Source organism: Orcinus orca, chromosome X, assembly GCF_937001465.1.
Source record: "Orcinus orca chromosome X, mOrcOrc1.1, whole genome shotgun sequence".
NCBI classification, from domain to species: Eukaryota; Metazoa; Chordata; class Mammalia; order Artiodactyla; family Delphinidae; genus Orcinus; species Orcinus orca.
This window is the reverse complement of record NC_064580.1, coordinates 99,807,334-99,831,036: the sequence shown is the minus strand read 5'-3', so window position 1 is coordinate 99,831,036 and position 23,703 is coordinate 99,807,334. Positions and strand designations below refer to the sequence as shown.

The window sequence follows — 23,703 nt, the reverse complement described above, 5'->3', positions numbered from 1 at the left end:
CAAAATCATCTAACACAAAGCCTATTTTATAATAAGGTGTTGAATATCTCATGTAATTTATTGACTACTGTACTGAAAGTGAAAAACAGACTGGTTGTAAGTGTATCGGTTCTTTACCTTTGTGATCACATGCCTGACTGGGAGCTGCAGCTTGCCCAGCATCACGGGAGAGTATCATACTATATTCTGCTAGCCCAGGAAAAGATTACAATTCAAAATTTGAAGTATGGTTTCTACTGAATTTGTACCACTTTTGCACCATCAGTAAAGTTGAAAAAAATCAATAAGTTGAACCACTGTAAGTTGAGGACTGTCTGTACTTTTAGAGAAGAGACGGTAATAGTATCTGAATATTTTTTTACTTTCCAATGAACCGTCAACTATGAATAATGGTAATGCCTGAGCCCAATACTGTGCATGCCAAATTCTTAAAAATATGGTCCCTGTCAATAATGTCAATGACTAGCATTGAATAATTCTAATGATCAAAGAAATATTCTAAAAGTTTTATGGTATTTCAAAAGATCTGCACATTATGGAATGTGACAATGTCTAAGCCATCATAGATCAGCTTAACAACTGCAGAAATAAATACAATATTGTTGTACGACATCAATCACGATGGAAATGTCAAAATAGCTGAATTAACAGTTAAAGTCAAATCCAAAGCAGTCTAAATGCTGCAAACCCGAATCTTCTGAATTTTTAGTCTATTGATTAAAAAGTGCAAGATACCAGTAATGCAGCAAAATGCTCATTTTAATATTTGTTACTGAGATTAACAATAATTTTTATGTAATTTGGGGATTGGGCATCTGGGATCTGAAAACAAGGCATATAATTATATTTACATATAATTGCTTTTGTCATTTTAATTAGATTTTCACTTAATTTTTTTTTTTTTTTTTTTTTGCGGTACGTGGGCCCTTCACTGTTGTGGCCTCTCCCGTTGCGGAGCACAGGCTCCGGACACGCAGGCTCAGCGGCCATGGCTCACGGGCCTAGCTGCTCCACGGCATGTGGGATCTTCCCGGAGCGGGGCACGAACCCGCGTCCCCTGCATCGGCAGGCGGACTCTCAACCACTGCACCACCGGGAAAGCCCAGATTTTCACTTAAATTTATCTGAAATTGATGAAATTTATTTGTCAAGAACCATTCATAAATTTCAGTAAAGAAAGCACTCTAGAATTTTTTCCATCAGTGAATACCAGTGGGCATACATGAATATTTAAATGTAAATCTTCAGCTTGATTTCCCCCATGGTGTGTTAAGAACTGTATAGAAACAGTTTCACAAAGTGGAAGATATTGGATATGTCCTAATTAAAATCATTGACCAAAAAATATCAAATAAAGGCCATAAGTCCGATGATGAGGCTAGTCCATGGTTTACATGGCATGCCACCATGCATATATATAGATAACCAAGAATAGATGATTCACTGAATGCATCCAGTAATTTTATTTATTTTTTTTACATCTTTATTGAAGTATAATTGCTTTACAATATTGTGTTACTTTCTGCTGTATAACAAAGTGAATCAGCTATATGTATACATATATCCCCATATCCCCTCCCTCTTGTGCCTCCCTCCCACCCTCCCTATCCCACCCCTCTAGGTGGTCACAAAGCACCGAGCTGATCTCCCTGTGCTACGCAGCTGCTTCCCACTAACTATCTATTTCACGTTTGGTAGTGTATATATGTCAATGCTACTCTCTCACTTCGTCCCAGCTTACCCTTCTCCATCCCCATGTCTTCAAGTCCATTCTCTACTTCTGCGTCTTTATTCCTGTCCTGCCCCTAGGTTTATCAGAACCATATTTTTTTTAGATTCCATATATGTGTGTTAGCATACGGTATTTATTTTTCTCTTTCTGACTGCTTCCAATAACTTTAAATAGAAATACATTTTAAGTCCATTCTTTATTCAGGTCTGTTCTCCAGTTAAACTCATACATTAATTATAAAAAACAGACTACTTTTGTGTAAGAGAAGAATATTTTGGTCCTGAATACATTTTATTCAGGCAAAGTGCCTAAAAGCAAACACATGGCCAACTCATAATAACAGTCTGTGGGTTTGCTTGCAAGGGTATTAATCATCGACCTGCCACAAATGTATATATTTAATGATAAATTTAATATACTGCATAAATTTCAGTTTTGGTCAATACAGAGTCATTATACACAGTGAATCCACATTGTTAGATTAGTAAACACCATAAGATGTGTTATTGCATGCTAGGCTGAGAAGAAAAATATCAATTATCTTTTAACTGTACAACTGTTTAACTGCTTATTTCAGGGTAAGTATGCACTGCTTTGGGGCAAAGGTCAGTATGATATTTACATAGTTAATAAAGACCAAACACAAAAGAATGATTTCTGAGCATAAAAATGGAAAACTTTATGCCATAAATTGCTAAAGGAGGTATCTCAGCTTTGCTGTGTACAAGCTGTATATCTTGGGCCAGTTATTTAACTTCTATGTGATTATTTCCTTATCTTTTAAAAGAGTAGCAAAACTTATCATAAAAGGTTGTTGGAAGAGATAGTGAAAAATGCATGTAATACTCTTAGAATGATTCTGAGCTTACAGTAAATGTTCAATGAATGTGAGCTGTTATCAGTGCACAACACTCCTAGTTTATTGCACAAAAGTATTCTTTCAACTCATTGCTTAAAGGGTAGAAATGTATGTATTCATCAATAAAATAGTTAACTATATCCTTTCAAAAGTACTACTCAAAAGTAAATTCTAACTAAAAGTCTCTTTAAAAAACTGTTTGACTTGGTTCCCAGTACGCAGAGAAGAAATGAAAGTTGCATGGAAAATTTTGTAGCTCAGAGGTTCAACTAATTCATCTGTAGGTTAGGAGAGTCTGGAAATAACCAATTATTGTTATGCCAAGGTCACCATTTATTTTTTCTCTGCAAAGAAAACTTTAAAGAGAAAAGATATAATCTTGTTTGGCAAGTACTGAACGGGAAGAGTTGAAACCAGCGGTTTTTTAAAATTGAAGTATAGTTGACTTGCAATATTATATTAGTTTGAAATCGGTATTCTTAGTAAGCTTAATTTGTTCAATGGCATGGCTCATACTGGCTTACCTGATGATGATTATACTCAATTAAATGACTCATAATTCATCTGATCACCAAAATTCTAATTAATAGACAAAGTGGGCTTAGTAATGGCTTGGGCACTATTACATAAATCACCAGGGAATTAGGCTTTATGTTTTTCTACTCCAATAAAAGAGCTCTAATATACCAACCTGATCATCAAATTAAAGTAATATTTCACATGCTGAGAGAACTCTAATTTATTACCAGAAAATTATTTATGTGTGAATATAATTCTTAGCTTAATTTGAAAGATTTAAAACCATCGTATGATTGCTATCCTTTTTATCAGTTTTTACGGTGACATCTTACCTATTAAAATGCACTTTATAAAATAAAAGACCTGTTGAAAGGAAATGGAGTGCAAAAAGGCTCTTCTATATATCAAAAATTGACACAAATATAGAAAATATACTATAACGCAAGCATAACACAAGCATCTTTACTTTTGACCTCTCTAAGTCATTTGAAAGAAAATATCTCTTCATGCCCTTTACATCAGCAGTACCACTACCCTTCAAAAATTACTTGGTTTAGAAAATAGCCTGAACTATACCATATATATGTATATGTTTTATTGAAGTAGAAGTTAATTTTTGGTCTTAAATATGTAACTTTACTTGAAATAGCTAAATGATTCCAAAGAACTATTGTGACTGTATAATCTCCCTTCCATTTTGAATTTTAGATCCTCCCAAGCAGAAGGGTTATAAGAGCATCTTTATGAAATATTATAGGCAAAGAAAAATCATTCCTGGTACTCATTTTTATGATTATATTATTGTTTCAATGGTTATGAGATATGCACCTTGCACCTACACAGTAGAATGACACTGGATTTAGAGTATTTGCAAGAAGGAAGTGTATGGAGTGGAATTTACTTATTGGGGCACATGCTATAAAACCTACTTTTACTCCTATCTATGCCTTTTCAGGTTCTGCACCCACCTATCTTAAATTTAAATCTAGCTATAAATACACATCTTTTAAATAATTATAGAACTTTGGTCCTTCAGGGGATGGATTCCCTCACAGAATTTCTGAGAGCTAAATACAAATTTTTAAAAATTTTTAAAAATGTGTGGGTGAGGTGTAAAAGTAAATCAGAGTACCTGTCATTTTGAATTAGATGATTAGTAATTAACTTCAGGTATTCTCAAAACGTGTTCACAAAGTACCTTCAAACCTATTGTGTAAGGCTCTTGCTAAGAGAATTTATTTTACTCTAAAAGGAGCATAGATCAGGCATCTATTTTAGGAGGATAAACCCATTATCAGTCTCATTCTAGAAACATAAGGCAATATCTTGTACAAAGGAAAAAGTACTGAGAAGGAAAAAAATCATAGGACTTGTCATTGAGAGTCTATTATGTTGATATTAAAACCCTTTCATTATTTACTATGTTTAGTAAATCTAATGTATGTTTGTATTGTGGATATATGCATATATTGCTCTTCAGTATCAGTGAAGCAGAAGTTTTAGTATGTCCTCTCTTCCAAGACATGGGCAGATATAGGTGATATGTTTTACTAGAGGAAAGTAAATTTTTCCATACATAAGAAGAAAGTATGTAAATGAATTTAGCTAAAATTATTGGAATGCAAACATTTAAAAAGTTTGTGTATGTCTAGAAATGTTTAAACACTCCATAATATGTCATTGCCTATCAGTAAAGGTCATGTGTCTGGCTCATAATCAGGACACACAGTCTGACTCCTTCCATAGCTGCCTTGGGTCTGTGACACACATTTGGAAGAGAGCCTGTGTGCAATCTGTGGTCACAACACTGAGAAAAGCTAATTGGGTCCAATTTGGTTACTTGGCTTCCTAGAAATTAATGCTGCATTTGACTTCAATGCCATCTAGTTCCACAGCTCCAGTTTCACCTTCAGTTGCCTCAACATATAATAAATAACATAAATATTCTCATAAAGTTTCCAAAGTCCAAATTACTCCTATTTTCATTTAGTTTAGACTCCTCAAAATACAAGTCAGTATATATTTTATAGTATCAATATATCTTTTATAGGACACTGGAAGGAAAGAGTAAGCTTTGAGTGTTGGATTGAGGAATAAACAAATAAGTTAGCTTCCTAACATAGATGCCTGATCTTTGCTCCTTTTAGATTAATTCAATAATTCAATTGTTTATGCCAGATTACAAATAGGTTCAGTAACTAATACTAAAAAAAAAAATGAGACACAACTAAAGAAATCCTCTTCTCCAAAATTTACTTGTCTTATTCTCAAGGTCTCAGGAAAACAGACAGAAACCAAGTATCCTTTCACAGAGAGCAGAATTAAAGTCATGTGTAAATAATTGGGGGTTTTTTGCTGCAAAAAGCTTTATTGTTTCCATTTGGTCCAAGGCTTGGGAGAGGGCCCCAGGGTGGTTACAAAGCCCTAGTGGCTGCAGAGACTGGCTTCAGGCAGAAGCCCTGACACCAGGGCGGCTCCTCAAAGGCCTCTGGGCTCTGGAGGCTCCTAGTTGTGCTTGAGGGTGAGCCTTTCAAAGAGATACTGGCCGAGCCCAGCCTGGGACCAGCCAGCCTGTGGAGGTTAGTCGGGTGGTCGCCATCTGCTTGATGAGTTTCAGCTGCTCCTGCAGGAAGCGGCTCTCCAGGAAGTCACAGGGGTACGTGTCTGCGGGCAGAACTCAGGGCTTGCAGGCCCGCAAGGGCCTGGCTCAGGCTCTTCTCCATGAGAATGGCGGCTTCCATAGCGTCCTGGGTTTTACCCCACTCATCTTGGGACGGCTTCTGCACGTCCTGAAAGAAGGTAGTGTCGTGGCACTGGTTTTGCATCTTCAAGAGACTGTCAGTATCCTCATGCCTCTCCTTGGACAATTCGCAGAAAAAGTGGCCCATGCCGTCCCGAGCCACATCCTCGCGGTGGAAATAGAAGCCCAGAGAGAAGTAGGTGTAGGAGGACCCAGATGCAGGTTGACCAGGAGGTTGGCGGCGGCCTCCACCTCAGCGGAATAATTCTGAGGAATCTGGGAGCTCGTGGCTGATCAGTAATAAGGAGTTAAGCTCAAAAAATGGTGTTGGCTGGTCCCAAAAGCTGAGGATGGCTGAGTGGCTGTTTCCAAAAGCTGCGACTGGAAAAAAGGGTTGGAGGATGGTTGAGGCTGGAGCAAGGGGCGTCCCTGGGTCTGTTCTGTCCAAACACCATTGAAGCAAAAGACAGATCCGGGGGACGGCTGAATGCACTGTTGTAAGCAATACTTTATTGTTGTTCTCTAGGGATCTTTTATTGTTAAAAAGCAACAGATTCTATAAATGATAGTATTATTTTCAGATTAGCTCATAATCTACTATTTAGAATTGTTGCTTACAACTACAAATCAAAAACATACAATAGATTCACAAAACCAAAAAGAACATAAGTGTCATAGAACTGTTGCTTACAGGTTTGAATATATTAAGCTCCCCACAATGTGACATTGTTTTCCTCTATTTAGTAGAGCCCAGAGTTCACTTAAAACTCAAGAAACAAATGATTAATAGTTCAATGATACCATGAATTATAAAAATGTAAAACTATTAAATTATTTTCATAATTATATAGTGATAACAAGTAATGATTGAAGTAACTAGCAAAGGTCTTGCTGTAACCTATTTTAATAACAGATATCATTGAATACTATAGAATGTTTGAAATCATTGCTCAAGATCAAATTAACAGTGCCCCATCATCTCACTTGTCTGTTCTGATATAATGTGACAGTCACATTGCTAAGAAATCTTGCATGATGCAAAAAAAAATGTTTTCAAGGGAAAAAAAAACCTGGAGTTTCTAGTGAACAACATTATTGTTTCTGAAGGAATTTAGAGTATTTCCTAAACCCCATACTTTTCTTTTGTTTTTTACTTAGTCATCCTCAATTTATGTCCATTCTGAATTAATGAAGTGTGACTAAAAATAGAGTTCAATGATTCTGATAATCCACAGACTATAGAGAATACTATAAATCCGAGCAGAAAATGAACATATAATGCAAGGATGTTGTAAGGGAGCTCTATTGTTTGCATTACTGCTTCAGTTACTAAGTAACATTTTAAGTAAAAAACAAACCAAAAACAACAACCAAAAAACCAGAATACAGTAAAAGGTTATTCAGGAAAAGTGTAGGGAAGTAATTTAGTTACTGTGCATTTTCTGAAATATAAACTGTACTTTAAAAATAAAGCTCTATGACAAATAATTTACCCAATGCATTTGGTATCCAATAGTATCCAATATTGCTATTCATTGAACTTAAGGTACTATCAAACTCCTTCAGAACATTTTAAAATTTGGCTGTACAATGGATTATACTTAAAAAATAATAATAGTTATGTGTATGTGTTAGGAAAAATAAAGCTCTAATGTAAATGACCTTAAAAATCACATCTACTAGAAGGAAAAAGAAACACAGTGTGTTCAATATTGATGTAAATAACCAAACACAAATCTCATATCTTGAATTGCTTCATGTTATTACAAAACCTAAAATGTAATTTTTGCTCAGAATTCAAGTTTTCGACTCATCCTACATAATATGGCACCTTGGTAACACTAATATGGTAAAACTAGATAATCGTAAAGAGAAATAAGATGATTGTTAGAAAGGTTGTTCTCTGAATAAACTTTAGAAAAACTATTTCTTAGATACTCAGTTTGCTTTTCATTTCAATTTCTCTAGAAAATTATGTTAGTGACTATTACATTTTATTATTTTTAGCAACATTCCTCACAACTATCTTTGAAGGTTGGTTAGCATGACTTACTCCATTTCTGCAGAGAGAGCTGAAGCAAAGAGAGCAAGCTCAGAACAGAATTGAGCTCAATACTCACAACTGTAGCTTGTGTTTTCAATCTGCTGCTTAGCCTCTAGGTCATTAGATCTTATATTTAATGTTTCCCCTGCCTTAGTATATTTAATTGATAACTGAACATGTTGCTTTGCCTACTATCACTATGAATCTTTTGTCAGCAGCATGAAACAGGCAAACATATCTCCTTATAAACAGGTTTTAGTCCAAGAAATAATTAGGTTGTAAATGATAGGGATGGAAAAATGACAACTGTTACATCAAATAGATAAAGAATACATTTTAAGTAGAAAAATCTCTCTTAAGGAAAGGAGAAAATAATGTGTCATGGATACTAAAAAAAGAAAGAGACCTCTAGTTTCTTACAGGGTATATGTGCCAAGAAGAAAGGCATATCAAAAACTAAGCAAATATTTAAATTATATCTCAATAAGTCTGTTTAAAAATGAAACCACAAATTTACATGAAAATCAGCAAGAGGAAACAGAACACTTTTCAGCACTGTGGAAAACTTCACCTTAAGCTACAAATCAGCTTGAAGTACTTGGGTAAATTGAGATAACTTTCACAGCCAGTGGCAGCCATACAGGTGTATGTCAGAGGGGAAGAGATATACCTGTCTAGTCTCCACCGATCTCATGATTTGCCTAATTTCTGGGATGTCTACCTGATGCATAGGTTTGGTCTTTTGACATAAACTTCCTGTATGCCTGGACCTTAACTGCTGTCAGTATTCATAATGTGCCTAATCAGAGATTTTCCTGGTTGGTTACTAATTAGGACCTTAGTAAATTGCCTTCCTTGTCCCCTCCTGATCTCATGTGATGCTTCTTCCTAGAGAGTCCTACCTGCTGAGACAAAGATTCAACCTATCCTTCTGGCTCAACTGATAAAAATACATTCAAGGTAAGTTGACTTATTGTCTTCCTGTTTATCTTCTGAAGAAAGGCCAACCTAGTAAATAAATAATTAAAAGCAAACACAGGTTTGTTAGAAACACTTTTCCCTCACTCGATGGTGGTTAAATTTGGAAGATAGCCTTGCTGTTTCAGAGATCTTAGCATCATATAAAACCAATTCACCAAAAGCACAAGCAAAACAAAAACTACAAGGAGATGGAAATGATTTTTTTTAAATGTGTGTTTGGTTTTTGTTGACTCGTCTGAGAGATTTGGATGAAAATTGCAAGCATAGATTTCAGTTGTTTTTGATCCTCTTGTCATATTTTCACTCAAAGCTTCACACGGAATGCAACTACGTATCTGCTATGGTCTGAATGTGTCGTGTGAAAATTCATAGTACTTTTTCATGTGAGTAGCCCCTCTTATACTTCGGACATTTACATTAGGCATCATGATGTTCCTGTTACTTATGCAAGTACTTTACAATAAAAGGCAATACTATTGTACACATTTTATTTTAGGTTGATTTTTCTCCCTAAATCCATGTGATTCCTCACTTATTCCCAAAACAAAATATAGTGTCTGATTTGTTGACAATTTTTGTTGGCAATTTCAAAAAGAATAAGAGGTGATATCCTACTGGCAAGATTTTCACCTAGTCTATTATTTAATAGACTAGGTGAGTTACTACTACTCACAGTTGGTCCACTCAATGACCAGCAAGCTACCGTGCAGGACACCCTATGCCAAACAGCTAGCAAGACAAGAACACAACCCCACCCATTAGCAGAGAGGCTGCCTAAAATCATAATAAGGTCACAGACACCCCAAAACACACCCCCAGACGTGGACCTGCCCACCAGAGAGACAAGATCCAGTCTCATCCACCAGAACACAGGCACTAGTCCCCTCCACCAGGAAGCCTACACAACCCACTGAAACAACCTTAGCCATTGGGGGCAGACACCAAAAACAACGGGAACACGAACCTGCAGCCTGCAAAAAGGAGACCCCAAACCCAATAAGTTAAGCAAAATGAGAAGACAAAGAAACACACAGCAGATGAAGGAGCAAGGTAAAAACCCACCAGACCAAACAAATGAAGAGGAAATAGGCAGTTTACCTGAAAAACAGAGTAATGATGGTAAAGATGATCCAAATTCTTGGAAATAGAATGGAGAAAATACAAGAAATGTTTAACAAGGACCTAGAAGAACTAAAGACCAAACAAACAATGATGAACAGCAAAATAAATGAAATAAAAAATTCTCTAGAAGGAATCAATAGCAGAATAAATGAGGCAGAAGAACGGATAAGTGACCTGGAATATAAAGTTGTGGAAATAACTACTGCCAAGCAGAATAAAGGAAAAAAAATGAAACGAATTGAGGACAGTCTTAGAGACCTCTGGGACAACATGAAATGCACCAACATTCGAATTATAGGGGTCGAAGAAGAAGAAGAGAAAAAGAAAGGGTCTGAGAAAATACTTGAAGAGATTATAGTTGAAAAGTTCCCTAATATGGGAAAGGAAATAGTTAATCAAGTCCAGGAAGTGCAGAGTCCCATTCAGGATAAATCCAAGGAGAAACATGCCAAGACATATATTAATCAAACTATCAAAAATTAAATACAAGAAAAAATATTAAAAGCAGCAAGGGAAAAACAACAAATAACATAAAAGGGATTCCCCATAAGGTTAAGAGTTGATCTTTCAGCAGAAACTCTGCAAGCCAGAAGGGAGTGGCAGGACATATTTAAAGAGATGAAAGGATGAAACCTACAACCAAGATTATGCAATCCAGCAAGGATCTCATTAAGATTCGATGGAGAAATTAAACCTTTACAGACAAGCAAAAGCTAAGAGAATTCAGCACCACCAAACCAGCTTTACAACAAATGCCAAAGGACCTTCTCTAGGCAGGAAACACAAGAGGAGGAAAAGACCTACAATAACAAACCCAAAACAATTAAGAAAATGATAATAGGAACATACATATTAATAATTACCTTAAATGTAAATGGATTAAATGCTCCAACCAAAAGACATAGACTGGCTGAATGGATACAAAAACAAGACCCATATATATGCTGTCTACAAGAGACCCACTTCACACCGAGGGACACATACAGACTGAAAGTGAAGGGATGGAAAAAGATATTCCATGCAAATGGAAATCAAAAGAAAGCTGGAGTAGCAATTCTCACATCAGACAAAATAGACTTTAAAATAAAGACTATTACAAGAGACAAAGAAGGACACTACATAATGATCAAGGGATCAATCCAAGAAGAAGATATAATAATTGTAAATATTTATGCACCCAACATAGGAGCACCTCAATACATAAGGCAAATGCTAACAGCCATAAATGAGGAAATTGAGAGTAACACAATCATAGTAGGGGACTTTAACACCCCACTTTTACCAATGGACAGATCATCCAAATTGAAAATAAATAAGGAAACACAAGCTTTAAATGATACAGTAAACAAGATGGACTTAATTGATATTTATAGTACATGCCATCCAAAACAACAGAATACACTTTCATCTCAAGTGCTCATGGAACATTCTGCAAGATAGATCATATCATGGGTCACAAGTCAAGCCTTGGTAAATTTAAGAAAATTGAAATCGTATCAAGCATCTTTTCTGACCACAATGCTATGAGACTATATATCAATTACAGGAAAGAAAACTGTAAAAAATACAAGCACATGGAGACTAAACAATATGCTACTAAATAACCAAGAGATCACTGAAGAAATCAAAGAGGAAATCAAAAATACCTAGAAACAAATGACAATGAAAACACGATGACCCAAAACCTAGGCAATGCAGCAAAAGCAGTTCTAAGAGAGAAGTTTATAGCAATACAATCCTACCTTAAGAAACAAACATCTCAAATGAACAACCTAATCTTGCACCTAAAGCAATTAGAGAAAGAACAAAAAACCTCTAACATTAGCGAAAGGAAAGAAATCATAAATATCAGACCAGAAATTAATGAAAGAGAAATGAAGGAAAGAGTAGCAAAGAGCAATAAAACTAAAAGCTGGTTCTTTGAGAAGATAAACAAAATTGATAAACCATTAGCCAGATTTATCAAGAAAAAAAGGGGAAAAACTCAAATCAATAGAATTAGATATGAAAAATGAGAAGTAACAACTGACACTGCAGAAATACAAAGGATCATGAGAGATTACTACAAGCAACTCTATGCCAATAAAATGGACAACCTGGAAGAAATGGACAAATTCTTAGAAAAGCACAACCTTCCAAGACTGAACCAGGAAGAAATAGAAAATATAAACAGACCAATCACAAGCACTGATTTTGAGACTCTGATTAAAAATCTTCCAGCAAACAAAAGCCCAGGACCAGATGGCTTCACAGGCGAATTCTATCAAACATTTAGAGAAGAGCTAACATGTATCCTTCTCAAACTCTTCCAAAATATAGCAGAGGGAAGAACACTCCAAGCTCATTCTATGAGGCCACCATCACCCTGATACCAAAACCAGACAAAGATGTCAGAAGGAAAGAAAACTACATGCCAATATCACTGATGAACATAGATGCAAAAATCCTCAACAAAATACTAGCAAATTGAATCCAACAGCACATTAAAAGGATCATACACTGGCCTTTCTCACCTTCTGAGATGGCCCACACTCTGTCTGTGGAGTGTGTTTCTCTCTAAATAAATCTACTTCTTATCTATCACTTTGTCTCTCACTGAATTCTTTCTGCGATGTGACATCAAGAACCTGAGCTTCATTAAGTTCTGAAACCAGGTGTGTGATCTCAGTTGGAAGACTGTGGGTTTTGGCCAGGTTTAAGTCCCAGCCTCATGGGTTCAAGTCGCAATCCAGGTTTTGGCCAGGTTCAAGTCCTGGCCATGTGGGTTCAAGTCCCAATCTGAGTTTTGGCTATGTTTGAGTCCCAGTCCAAGGTGCATGGTTTCAACTGGGTTATCTCCACCTTGTCCTTTTTTTTTTCTTTTTCTGGGGGGCCGAGCTGCACAGCATGTGAAATCTTAGTTCCCCCAACCAGGGATGGAACCCATGCCTGCTGTGGTGGAAGCAAGAAGTCTTTAGCCACTGGACCACCAGGGAAGTCCCTCCACCTTTGTCCTTGGCAAGACTATCTCACAATTCTTTAGAGGTAGAAGTTGCAGAAAACTGATAGTAATGCAAACAATTTCTGTCCATAGAAATACAAATTGTATCTAGTAAAATGCAAGTAATTGTAAACCTATGACTATTGCCCAGTTTTGCATACATTAGCAAATTTATTTCAGCATCCCTATCTGACTGTGAAGGTGGTATGTTGAGTTCTTGTCTGAACTAGTTGTAATATCTTACTGGGTCCATGAAAAAAAAAAGGATCATACACCATAATCAAGTGGGGTTTACCCCAGGCATGCAAGGATTCTTTAATATACACCAATCAATCAATGTGATACACCATATTAACAAATTGAAGGAGAAAAACCATATGATCATCTCAATAGATGCAGAAAAAGCTTTCAGCAAATTCAACACCCATTTATGATAACAACCCTCCAGAAAGTAGGCATAGAGGGCACTTACCACAACATAATAAAGGCCATATATGACAAACCCACAGCCAACATCGTTCTCAATGGTGAGAAACTGAAACCATTTCCACTAAGATCAGGAACAAGACAAGGTTGTCCACGCTCACCACTATTATTCAACATAGTTTTGGACGTTTTAGGCACAGCAATCAGAGAAGAAAAAGAAATTAAAGGAATTCAAATTGGAAAAGAAAAAGTAAAGCTGTCACTGTTTGCAGATGACATGCTAGTATACATAGAGAATCCTAAAGATGCTACCAGAAAACTACTAGAGCTAATCAATGAATTTGGTAAAGTAGCAGGGTACAAAATGAATGAACAGAAATCTCTTGCATTCCTCTACACTAACGATGAAAAATCTGAAAGAGAAATTCTGGAAACACTCCCATTTACCATTGCAACAAAAAGAATAAAATACCTAGGAATAAACCTACCCGAGGAGACAAAAGACCTGTATGCAGAAAACTGTAAGACACTGATGAAAGAAATTAAAGACGATACAAACAGATGGATAGATATACCATGTTCCTGGATTGGAAGAATCAACATTGTGAAAATGACTCTACTACCCAAAGCAATCTACAGATTTAATGCAATCCCTATCAAACTACCACTGGCATTTTTCACAGAACTAGAAAAATAAATTTCACTGCTTTTATGGAAACATAAAAGGCCCCGAATAGCCAAAGCAATCTTGAGAAAGAAAAGCGGAGCTGGAGGAATCAGGCTCCCTGACTTCAGACTATACTACAAAGCTACAGTAATCAAGACAGTATGATACTGGCACAAAAACAGAAATATAGATCAATGGAATAGATAGAAAGCCCAGAGACAAACTCACGCACATATGGTCACCTTATTTTTGTTAAAGGAGGCAAGAATATACAATGGAGAAAAGACAGCCTCTTTAATAAGTGGTGCTGGGAAAACTGGACAGCTACATGTAAAAGAATGAAATTAGAACACTCCCTAACACCATACACAAAAATAAACTCAAAATGGATTAAAGCCCAAAATGTAAGGCCAGACACTGTAAAACTCTTAGAAGAAAACCTAGGCAGAACACTCTATGACATAAATCACAGCAAGATCCTTTTTGACTCACCTCCCAGAGAAATGGAAATAAAAACAAGGATAAACAAATTCGACCTAATGAAACTTAAAAGCTTTTGCACAGCAAAGGAAACCATAAACAAGATGAAAAGACAACCCTCAGAATGAGAGAAAATATTTGCAAATGAAGCAACTGACAAAGCATTAATCTCCACAATTTACAAGCAGCTCATGCAGCTCAATATCAAAAAAACAAACAACCCAATCCAAAAATGGGCAGAAGACTTAAATAGACATTTCTCCAAAGAAGATACACAGATTGCCAACAAACACATGAAAGAATGCTCAACATCACTAATCATTAGAGAAATGCAAATCAAAACCACAATGAGGTATTACCTCACACCAATCAGAATGGCCATCATCAAAAACTCTACAAACAATAAATGCTGGAGCGGGTGTGGAGAAAAGGGAACTCTCTTGCACTGTTGGTGGGAATGTAATTTGATACGGCCACTACCGAGGACAGCAGGGAGGTTCCTTAAAAAGCTAAAAATAGAACTACCATATGACCCAGCAATCCCACTACTGGGCATATACTCTGAGAAAACCGTAATTCAATAAGAGTCATGTACTACAGTGTTCATTGCAGCTCTATTTACAATAGCCAGGACATGGAAGCAACCTAAGTGTCTATCGACAGATGAATGGATAAAGAAGATGTGGCACGTATATACAATGGAATATTACTCAGCCATAAAAAGAAACGAAATTGAGTTATTTGTAGTGAGGTGGATGGACCTAGAGAGTCTGTCATACAGAGTGAAGTAAGTCAGAAAGAGAAAAACAAATGCCGTATGGTAACACATATATATGGAATCTAAAAAAAAAAAAAAAGGTTCTGAAGCACCTAGGTGCACGACCGGAATAAAGACGGAGCGGTAGAGAATGGACTTGATGACACGGGGAGGGGGAAGGGTAAGCTGGGACAAAGTGAGAGAGTGGCGTGGACTTATATATACTACCAAATGTAAAGTAGTTAGCTAGTGGGAAGCAGCCGCATAGCACAGGGAGATCAGCTCTCTACTTTGTGATCACCTAGAGGGGTGGGATAGGGAGTGTAGGATGGAGACACAAGAGGGAGGAGATATGGGGATATATGTATGTATAACTAATTCACTGTGTTATAAAACAGAAACTAATACACCATTGTAAAGCAATTATACTCCAATAAAGATGTTAAAAAAAAGAAAGATGTAACTTTATAATATCCACACCTATGTAAACAAAATTAAGCAAAATATTCAATAATTCTATGTACTTGTCAACATTCTGTATCATGAGTGTGATAAATATGAAATTAAGAAGTACTAAGTGAGGTATTAAAATGCCTTGTTATTTCAAAAAGCCAATCTCTTCATCTCGTATTCCCAGATAATATTGAAAAATTCTGCCACTCTTTTATTTCAGCATTTATTTTAGCCCCAAAGAGGAAGATAATTGCTGATAAAGAAAAATCAATATAGAATGAAGCAACATATTGGCTGTACAATACATAAAAATTCATTACATATGTTTAAACACTTTGAAATGGCTAGTTTGCAGTAAGATTCTATCTGAAAGGGCTGACAAGCTGACTACTATAGCATTGTAGATTAACTGGCAAATTGAACGTTAAAAAAGAATGAGACCTAGGGAAAGTAAGACTTGATCGATGTGTGTGTTTGCTTGGGAGATTTAAGTAAAAGTCAAGAAAAACCCACAGTTGGGCATTACAATAGTGGTCCCTAAACAGCTTAGGGATTTGAGAGTACTGGAAGCCAAAAGGACGGCAGAATATGGATAGATATGTGAGATATAGTTTTTTATAGATAGATTCCTTGGTAAGTGTTGAATACTGATTGATTTGAGAAGAATGAAAAAATTAAGTATATCTTATCTGCTGCTGTTACTGAGTCTCATGCTAGGTATCCTAGGAGATTATAGATGCTGTGAAGTCATACTCATAAACCTACTAGGTTTAAATGTACAAAACCTATTCTTTGAATCTCTAGTCTTGGCATTGGGTAATTAAGATATGCACAGAAAAACTCTGTATACTGAATACATTATTTTCATATTATTTAAACCTCTTTGGTAAACAAAGGAAACATTAGATCATAAAAATAAAACAATGAAGTACACACATATTGCAGTCTAGTCTTAATATTAGTTGGAAAGTAAATAGGCACAGAAGACCAAGATATTATCCATGAAATAAGAAATTAGGCAATAAATATAATTGATAACTCAATTTCAAATAAAAACCTAACTCAAAATTTAAGAAATGAGTATATTCTGCAAGATAAAAAATAGAAGACTTCCCCCAGCACTGATTTGTTCTTCTAAACAAATTATTTTATGCAAGTTTGTTTTTCAGCATTCCTAGCTGACATTCTGGAGTAAAAATTATTTTTACTTTATAACACATATATACTCTCATTTCCCTTAAAATACATGTTACTTTGTGGAATAGTTTGTTGAGTGGTATAAGGGAATATGGCAGCATTTTTTTCATGTTCTCTCATACTGTTCAAATTAACCAGCAAAATATTTATTGTGTATTTACGTGCTGGCTTTATGAAAGAGTCAAATGAAATGAGTGACCTGATTCCTACCTACAAGGAACATGTAATTTAATTCTGTTGATAAACTACATATGAATAAAATAAAGTCCTAAACTATCTAGGGAAACAATCATAAGACAGGGTATGTATTAAAATAGTACTGATAAAACAGTACAAACAAGAAGTATAGTAGGAGTTTGGAGACAGAAGGCAGAATAACAGGTGCCCTATAAATGCCTGCTGAAAGGAACTAATTAATTTAGTCAGTAACATTTAATGAGAAACTATTGTATACTGATCTACATACTAGAAATTCAAAGATGAATAAATCCAGGGCTTTGCCAGTAGTAACCAAGAGATTTTAAGCCGAGGTACCTTGGTTTTTAGCCTAGATGCATTAGATGTTCAGAGCATGATTGACTGCTTCCCAAATCATCAATTAATTGGCAAGGGTCAATAGTTTTAAAGAAGGCATCAAAAGAAAAGAACAAGCTTTTAGCTTATTCTTCAGGAGTTCTAAGCTATAGTTATCAATAATCAGTTTTTTTTCATGGAAATTATGAACTCTAAAAATATGAAAATGAAATAAAATAATTACCTCCCCTGAAGAATTTGATTAGGTGGATCATGATGTATAAAAACATATTCATGCCTGCTCTAGACAAACTGTATCCTAAGGGAAGTAGACTTATCACATTAAAACAGATTTCTTCTATTCATTAAAATTGGTTACTTGTTAATATCACTTAATACTTTCCATATTACATGTAGTTTATAAAAATGCATTTTCAGGCTGCATTGCTGAATTTGCATGAATTATTTATAAAGCAGAAAAGTTTTGCCCATATTCTTATTATCACAGGTTTTGTGCATGTAACCTGCTATTGATTGCCAGCAAATAAGGATTTAAACAATTAAAAATGAAGGGTAATTTAGGTAAATACCCTAAAACATCAATGGTCTTTAAAAACATAAAATATCACATGAATGAATTTTTTTTTTTTTTTTTTTTTTTTTCCGTATGTGGGCCTCTCACTGTTGTGGCCTCTCCCGTTGCGGAGCACAGGCTCCGGACGCGCAGGCTCAGCAGCCATGGCTCACGGGCCCAGCCGCTCCGCGGCATGTGGGATCTTCCCGGACCAGGGCACGAACCCGTGTCTCCTGCATCAGCAGGCGGACTCTCAACCACTGCGCCACCAGGGAAGCCCTGAATGAATATTTTTTAGATGATTTTTTTTTCTGGTTCCATTCCATCCTTATTTTGAAATGAAAGAGCAATCAAGTTATGGGAAATGTATGAAAATATTTCTATTTTAAACTAATTTATTAAAAATAAGGAAGTGTGACAAAAGACATAGCAACTAATTGAATTATGCTGAAGATACATGCCTCTCAATTTCATTGAGCTGCAGCTATTTATTTATAAGATTGTTTCATAATCACAACTTGAAAATTCATTTCTGGAGTTAAGACTATCTCACTGTAAACATTATTTATTTATTATTTTATTATTATGTAATATTCATTTCTTGAGATAACTTAGGCCTTTTCCTTACCAAGTTAAACATGATATAAGTATATTTAATTTTTTGTTTCTTTTTCCCAGATGCCCTTTTCAAGGCAAGATGTCTTTTGACCAAATTGAAATTAAATGAAATTGTCAGTGTGTTAACTTTTCAAACTATATGACCTGATACAATTTGACTATATCTAAAAATGACTTCAGAAAAAATATTCATTTCCATGAGAAGGTTTTGTATAAGGTCTATGATAATGGATGGCTATTTCAAACAGACTATTTTCATATTAGATAATTTTTGCTCAATTTCAAATCTATTCCAGAAAAAAAAATTACCTGATATTACCTGACACTTGACTCAACTTTAGCAAATGCTTTCTAAGCAATGCTTGAGATATATGTGTATATATATATATATATATATTCTCTCTCTCTCTCTCTGTCTCTCTCTCTGTCTCTCTTCTTTTTTAGACTACAGGGAGTTAAAGGTAAAGCAAAAGAGAACTTGACTCAGTGGAAATAGGAATTTACTGCATTAAGAAGTTAATGGATATATCCATTCCTTTGTAACCAACTGTGTTAATGATAGTTACAAAATAAATGAATAAATGGATCAATGGGTGATTAAATGAGAATTCTTTTTTCTTCATGTTGAAGCAATACCTTAGGAAAAACACTGTGTAAAAGCAGAGAGGACAGGAATAAATTTGGAGATTAAATTAAACTAATTATTTTTCTCTCCATCTTTAATTTCTCCAGTTAAACAATAAGCAGGGAGACAAAGCATCCAAGAGTAACAAATTTAGCATATAAAACAATGATAGGTGATTCTGAGATAAAAAGTTCAGAAAAGATAATAGAGAAGCTCAGAAAATATCTGGGACAGTTCAAAAGTATATACAGTAGCAGAAATCAATCAAATGGATGAAACAATGAGATAATTCATTTTCTTGTACAAAGTGAGCTAAATGAAGGTAAGTTGGCTGAAATTACCATGCAAACAAAAAGTAAATGCATATTTGAAATAATAATGAAAATATGAAGAAAGCCAGGATGGAAATAATCAAAATAAGTGTGCTATGATTCAGCAAGTTATTTCTGTAACCTTAATTAGCAGGTCAATTCAAATGAGCAGGTCAATTCAAACCACTGGTGGCGCAGTGGTTGAGAGTCTGCCTGCCGATGCAGGGGACACGGGTTCGTGCCCTGGTCCGGGAGGATCCCACATGCCGCGCGGCGGCTGGGCCCGTGAGCCATGGCCGCTGAGCCTGCGCTTCCGGAGCCTGTGCTCCGCAAAAAAAACTTGGGAAGGTACAGTATTTTCCAAAAGAATCCAGTCAAACCAGTGAAAGGAATTTAAGAGGCAGAAAAGATTTCTACAATGTGTAGCCTCATCAGTCTCCTAAAATGGCAGATCTAGATATAGCTCCTCTAGCATTTTTAGTAAACCAATTCATTTACTAACATTTTTTGGCTTGGTACATGAGGTAGTTGTAAAATTATTTGTAAAAATATAGTAAAGGAACACTTAGTCTATGATATGTGCCGAAATTACGTAAGAAGTTGAGGAACAATGAAAAAAGTAACTAATAACCATGAAATGAGCATATACAGCAAAAGAATATTAACATAATTCATTAGCAATACACTAATATGGGTTGAGAACACATTGAAGGAGTGTAATTAAGAATAGATATTAAAGTAGCCATTATAACACATTAACACATTTTGGCTAACAGATTGGACACGTGGTTTGCCAGACCATTTAACACATCTAAAGAAGTAGTGTAATGGCAAATTGCCCTCATAGCAATGTTTAGTTCTACAACCTAATGCACACAACTTAAAATGTGTGTCTTGTTTGGTACTTAAAAAATCTAAGTACATTACCCTCTAAGAAAAATCCTTAGCATTGTCACCTATCAGATTGCATTCAACCTCATAATTCGCAATTTCCAGGAATTGTACCCGTGACCATCTGATTCCTCATCATACCTTATTTACTTACTAGGTTCATGAAAACTGCCTCTTTGTTTCTTAGTTTTTCTTTTCTTTTCTTTTCATCTCCACCGCTAGTCCCAGAAACGTGTTTTGTAGTTCCTTGTAGTACAAAACTCAAAGTAATCAAACAATAAATTCTTGCTACATCTCTCAGTTAGACATTAAATATTTAAATAATTTGCATTTCAACCTCTGTGGGAAGGACATGAATAGGCAGGAGACATGCAACACTGATACCATCTTCTCTAGGAGCACTGCTTTCATGTGCTCTCAAAGCATCCTGGGCTACTCCTGCTGTAGCACTTCCAACACAGTATTTTAATTGTAGGCTTACTTGCCCACTTCTCCCAATAAAATTTGATCTCTTTGAGGAGAGGGATTGAGTCTTATTTATCGTTGCATCTGCAGCTCCTAGCACAATACCAGACATTAGATACAACTTAATTAAATGAATAAAAGAACAATATGGATAAAATTTCAGTGCAAGTTAAAAAAAAAAGGAGCTCACCAATAAAAAGTATTCTACAATTACTTCAATTGAAGGGCCATTATCAATGGTTCTTTAACTTTTAATCCTTCAAAATATAGGATTATTAAACATCTAGGGATACAATCGTGTATGACAAAGCTTTTGATCTTAAAAATTTGTGTTTAGAAATGTCACGGATTACATACTTAGAAATGATAATATTAATCAGCATTACTAAGTAGGTGTCATGAGTTCTGTTATTAAAAGATATATATATTTATGTATTATTTTTAATTTAGGGGGTTTTAGAATCCCATGTGGAATTAGTTACAGTAACTAATTAGTTTTAATTAATAAGCAAAGAGCAAAATACTCCACATGCATTTTTCCACATAAATTTTAAAAAATTATATTCACATTTTCATCCATAATAAGTTGGAGCAATAGATTTTCTCATTCAATCCACTGCCTTCAGATTGACAAGATATTATTAGTCAGATTTTATATTGAGAAAACCTGAAGTTCAGGAATATGAATTCACTGACTTCAGGTTACACAGCTAAAAAGTGTTGAAGGGGTGTGAGGCAGACAGGCCCTAAGTCTTCTGTGCTCTTAGGCAGAGTTGGGTAGAGAAGCAGTAGTAGAAATATTTTAAGAGTTTATAAAATAAAAAGCATTTGCATTTTATTTTAGTATGCACTGTGTATACTCAGGAGTCAGATTGATCTTCCTATATTGTGTTTCTTGATTAGATTGCTATATTTAATTGGGTTTTCTTTTCCAGACCAAGTGGTTATTAATTTATTCAACAAATATTTATATGGATGCTCATTCAAGCCCATGGGCTGTGTTAGTAGTTGGTAAAGAATGGTGAACAAAACCTGCATGATCTCTGTACACTTAATAAATAATAAGAAGAAACAGGAGATAGAGAAGGAAAAAGAGGAAAAAGAAAATGGGCGTAGCTAAATTCTATCTGATAAATAGGAAAGTGGGTTAGGAGCAATATGCATGAAAGGGGTGAGAAAACTAGCTTAGAATCCAAGTGATTTTCATATCATTCATATGATAGGCATAAATGTCTTGGGTGGGGCAATCAGCTTGCTTTACTCCTAACACCGCTCCCTACCCTGATGAAATCAACATTTCCTAATACTGGGTACTTCTCACAAAGGTGACCAAAGAGGAAATAAAGAGAAAAAAAATTAAACTCTTTGATCTTCCCAGGAAGGAAAACAGTTACAAGTTTTTATACTAGAAACAACTAATGTTGTTTTCATGATTTACATTAATTTCTAATAACTTAGGCTACAAGTTTAACATGAAGAATAAAATGATTGACAGAGTAATTACTGAAATGTTTTGCATATGCTCTACTAGAATTGATATATGTGACATATTAAGGAAAAACAAAGCCAAGAGACAAAGAGGCTTCCAGGAACCTAGACTATTTCATATTATAAGAAGGTAAAAGGCAAATGGAATTTTAAAGAATCGATGATTATAAAAAGATTTCTTGATGATCTGATATTTGTTTTTGATTCATTAAGTGTCTTATAGTAATATTGATTAGTAATCTTTATATATTTGCTTAAATTTCTACAATAAATAATTTTGCTCACTTAATTTTTACTAATTCTGAGGCTCAAGTCACCTTTTCTCTCTAAAACCTTCCCAGATGGGAAATGATCTGGCTTTCCTCGACCTTTCAAGATACATTTATTCTTATCACACACTTTCTTATGTAGTGTTTATTTGTGCATCAGCCTTATATTTCTTCTCTCCCATATTAGATCATAAGCTCTGTTTGGCTCGTAGGTTTTTATCCTCCACATAACAGGTGCTCAAATAAGACTTGTTGGTTCTCTTATTCTTGCAACAAATACTTATTGAGGACCTGCTATATGCCAGGCATGAAGAAACACAATGTGTTGAACATATTCTGACATTTTCTTTAAAACTATTACATCCTAATTTTGTTTGATAATATTATAGAAAATATCCCAATATTTCAAATGAGCATTTATTAAAATTCCTCTTTCCCTATAAGCCCATTTTCTATCTCTATTCTGTTTTATAGGTTCACTCAAATGTACTTTTGTTATTTTTCTTTTCTATAATATCTTTTTATTCATCTTTTGAACCAAGTCCAGGTCTCTTAATAAGAACTTCTAAATATATATTTTGCTATTAGATGTCTAAAAGTCCAGCTTTTGGTTCTTAATATAAGCAAGGAGATACCAAAATAAGAATAACAAAACAATTTTCTAATTATGAGGACTATAGTCATGATTGGAGCAAGTATATTTTATATTTGGAATTTTATGCAAAGATCACACAGCTGTCAAATCAAACTAATTCATTCTAATACTCTAGGAAATTTTTTTTCTGTTTCAACTTAAGGATATAAAATCAATTTATAATTATTGAAGTAATAGATTCTCATTGTAAAAATATTGGAAATTATAGAAAATTTTTAACAAGGTGGTTAAAGAAACATCCATTTAGCTGATCACAAGATGATATGTTCACCAATATTATCATGGGGTAAAATCATACTATGGAGATTTTAATTATCAACTGTAAATAGCATCTGTT

General features: G+C 35.0%; 1 protein-coding gene and 1 pseudogene across 1 annotated transcript in view; both read right to left on the bottom strand.

Annotated features, from left to right (window-relative positions):
* Positions 1-23,703, bottom strand: part of HTR2C (5-hydroxytryptamine receptor 2C) — a 231,387-nt gene that overhangs the window by 168,954 nt on the left and 38,730 nt on the right. The gene's annotated exons all lie outside the window — the stretch shown is intronic.
* LOC125962944 (ferritin light chain-like) overlaps positions 5,525-23,703 on the bottom strand; it is a 35,964-nt pseudogene continuing 17,785 nt past the window's right edge.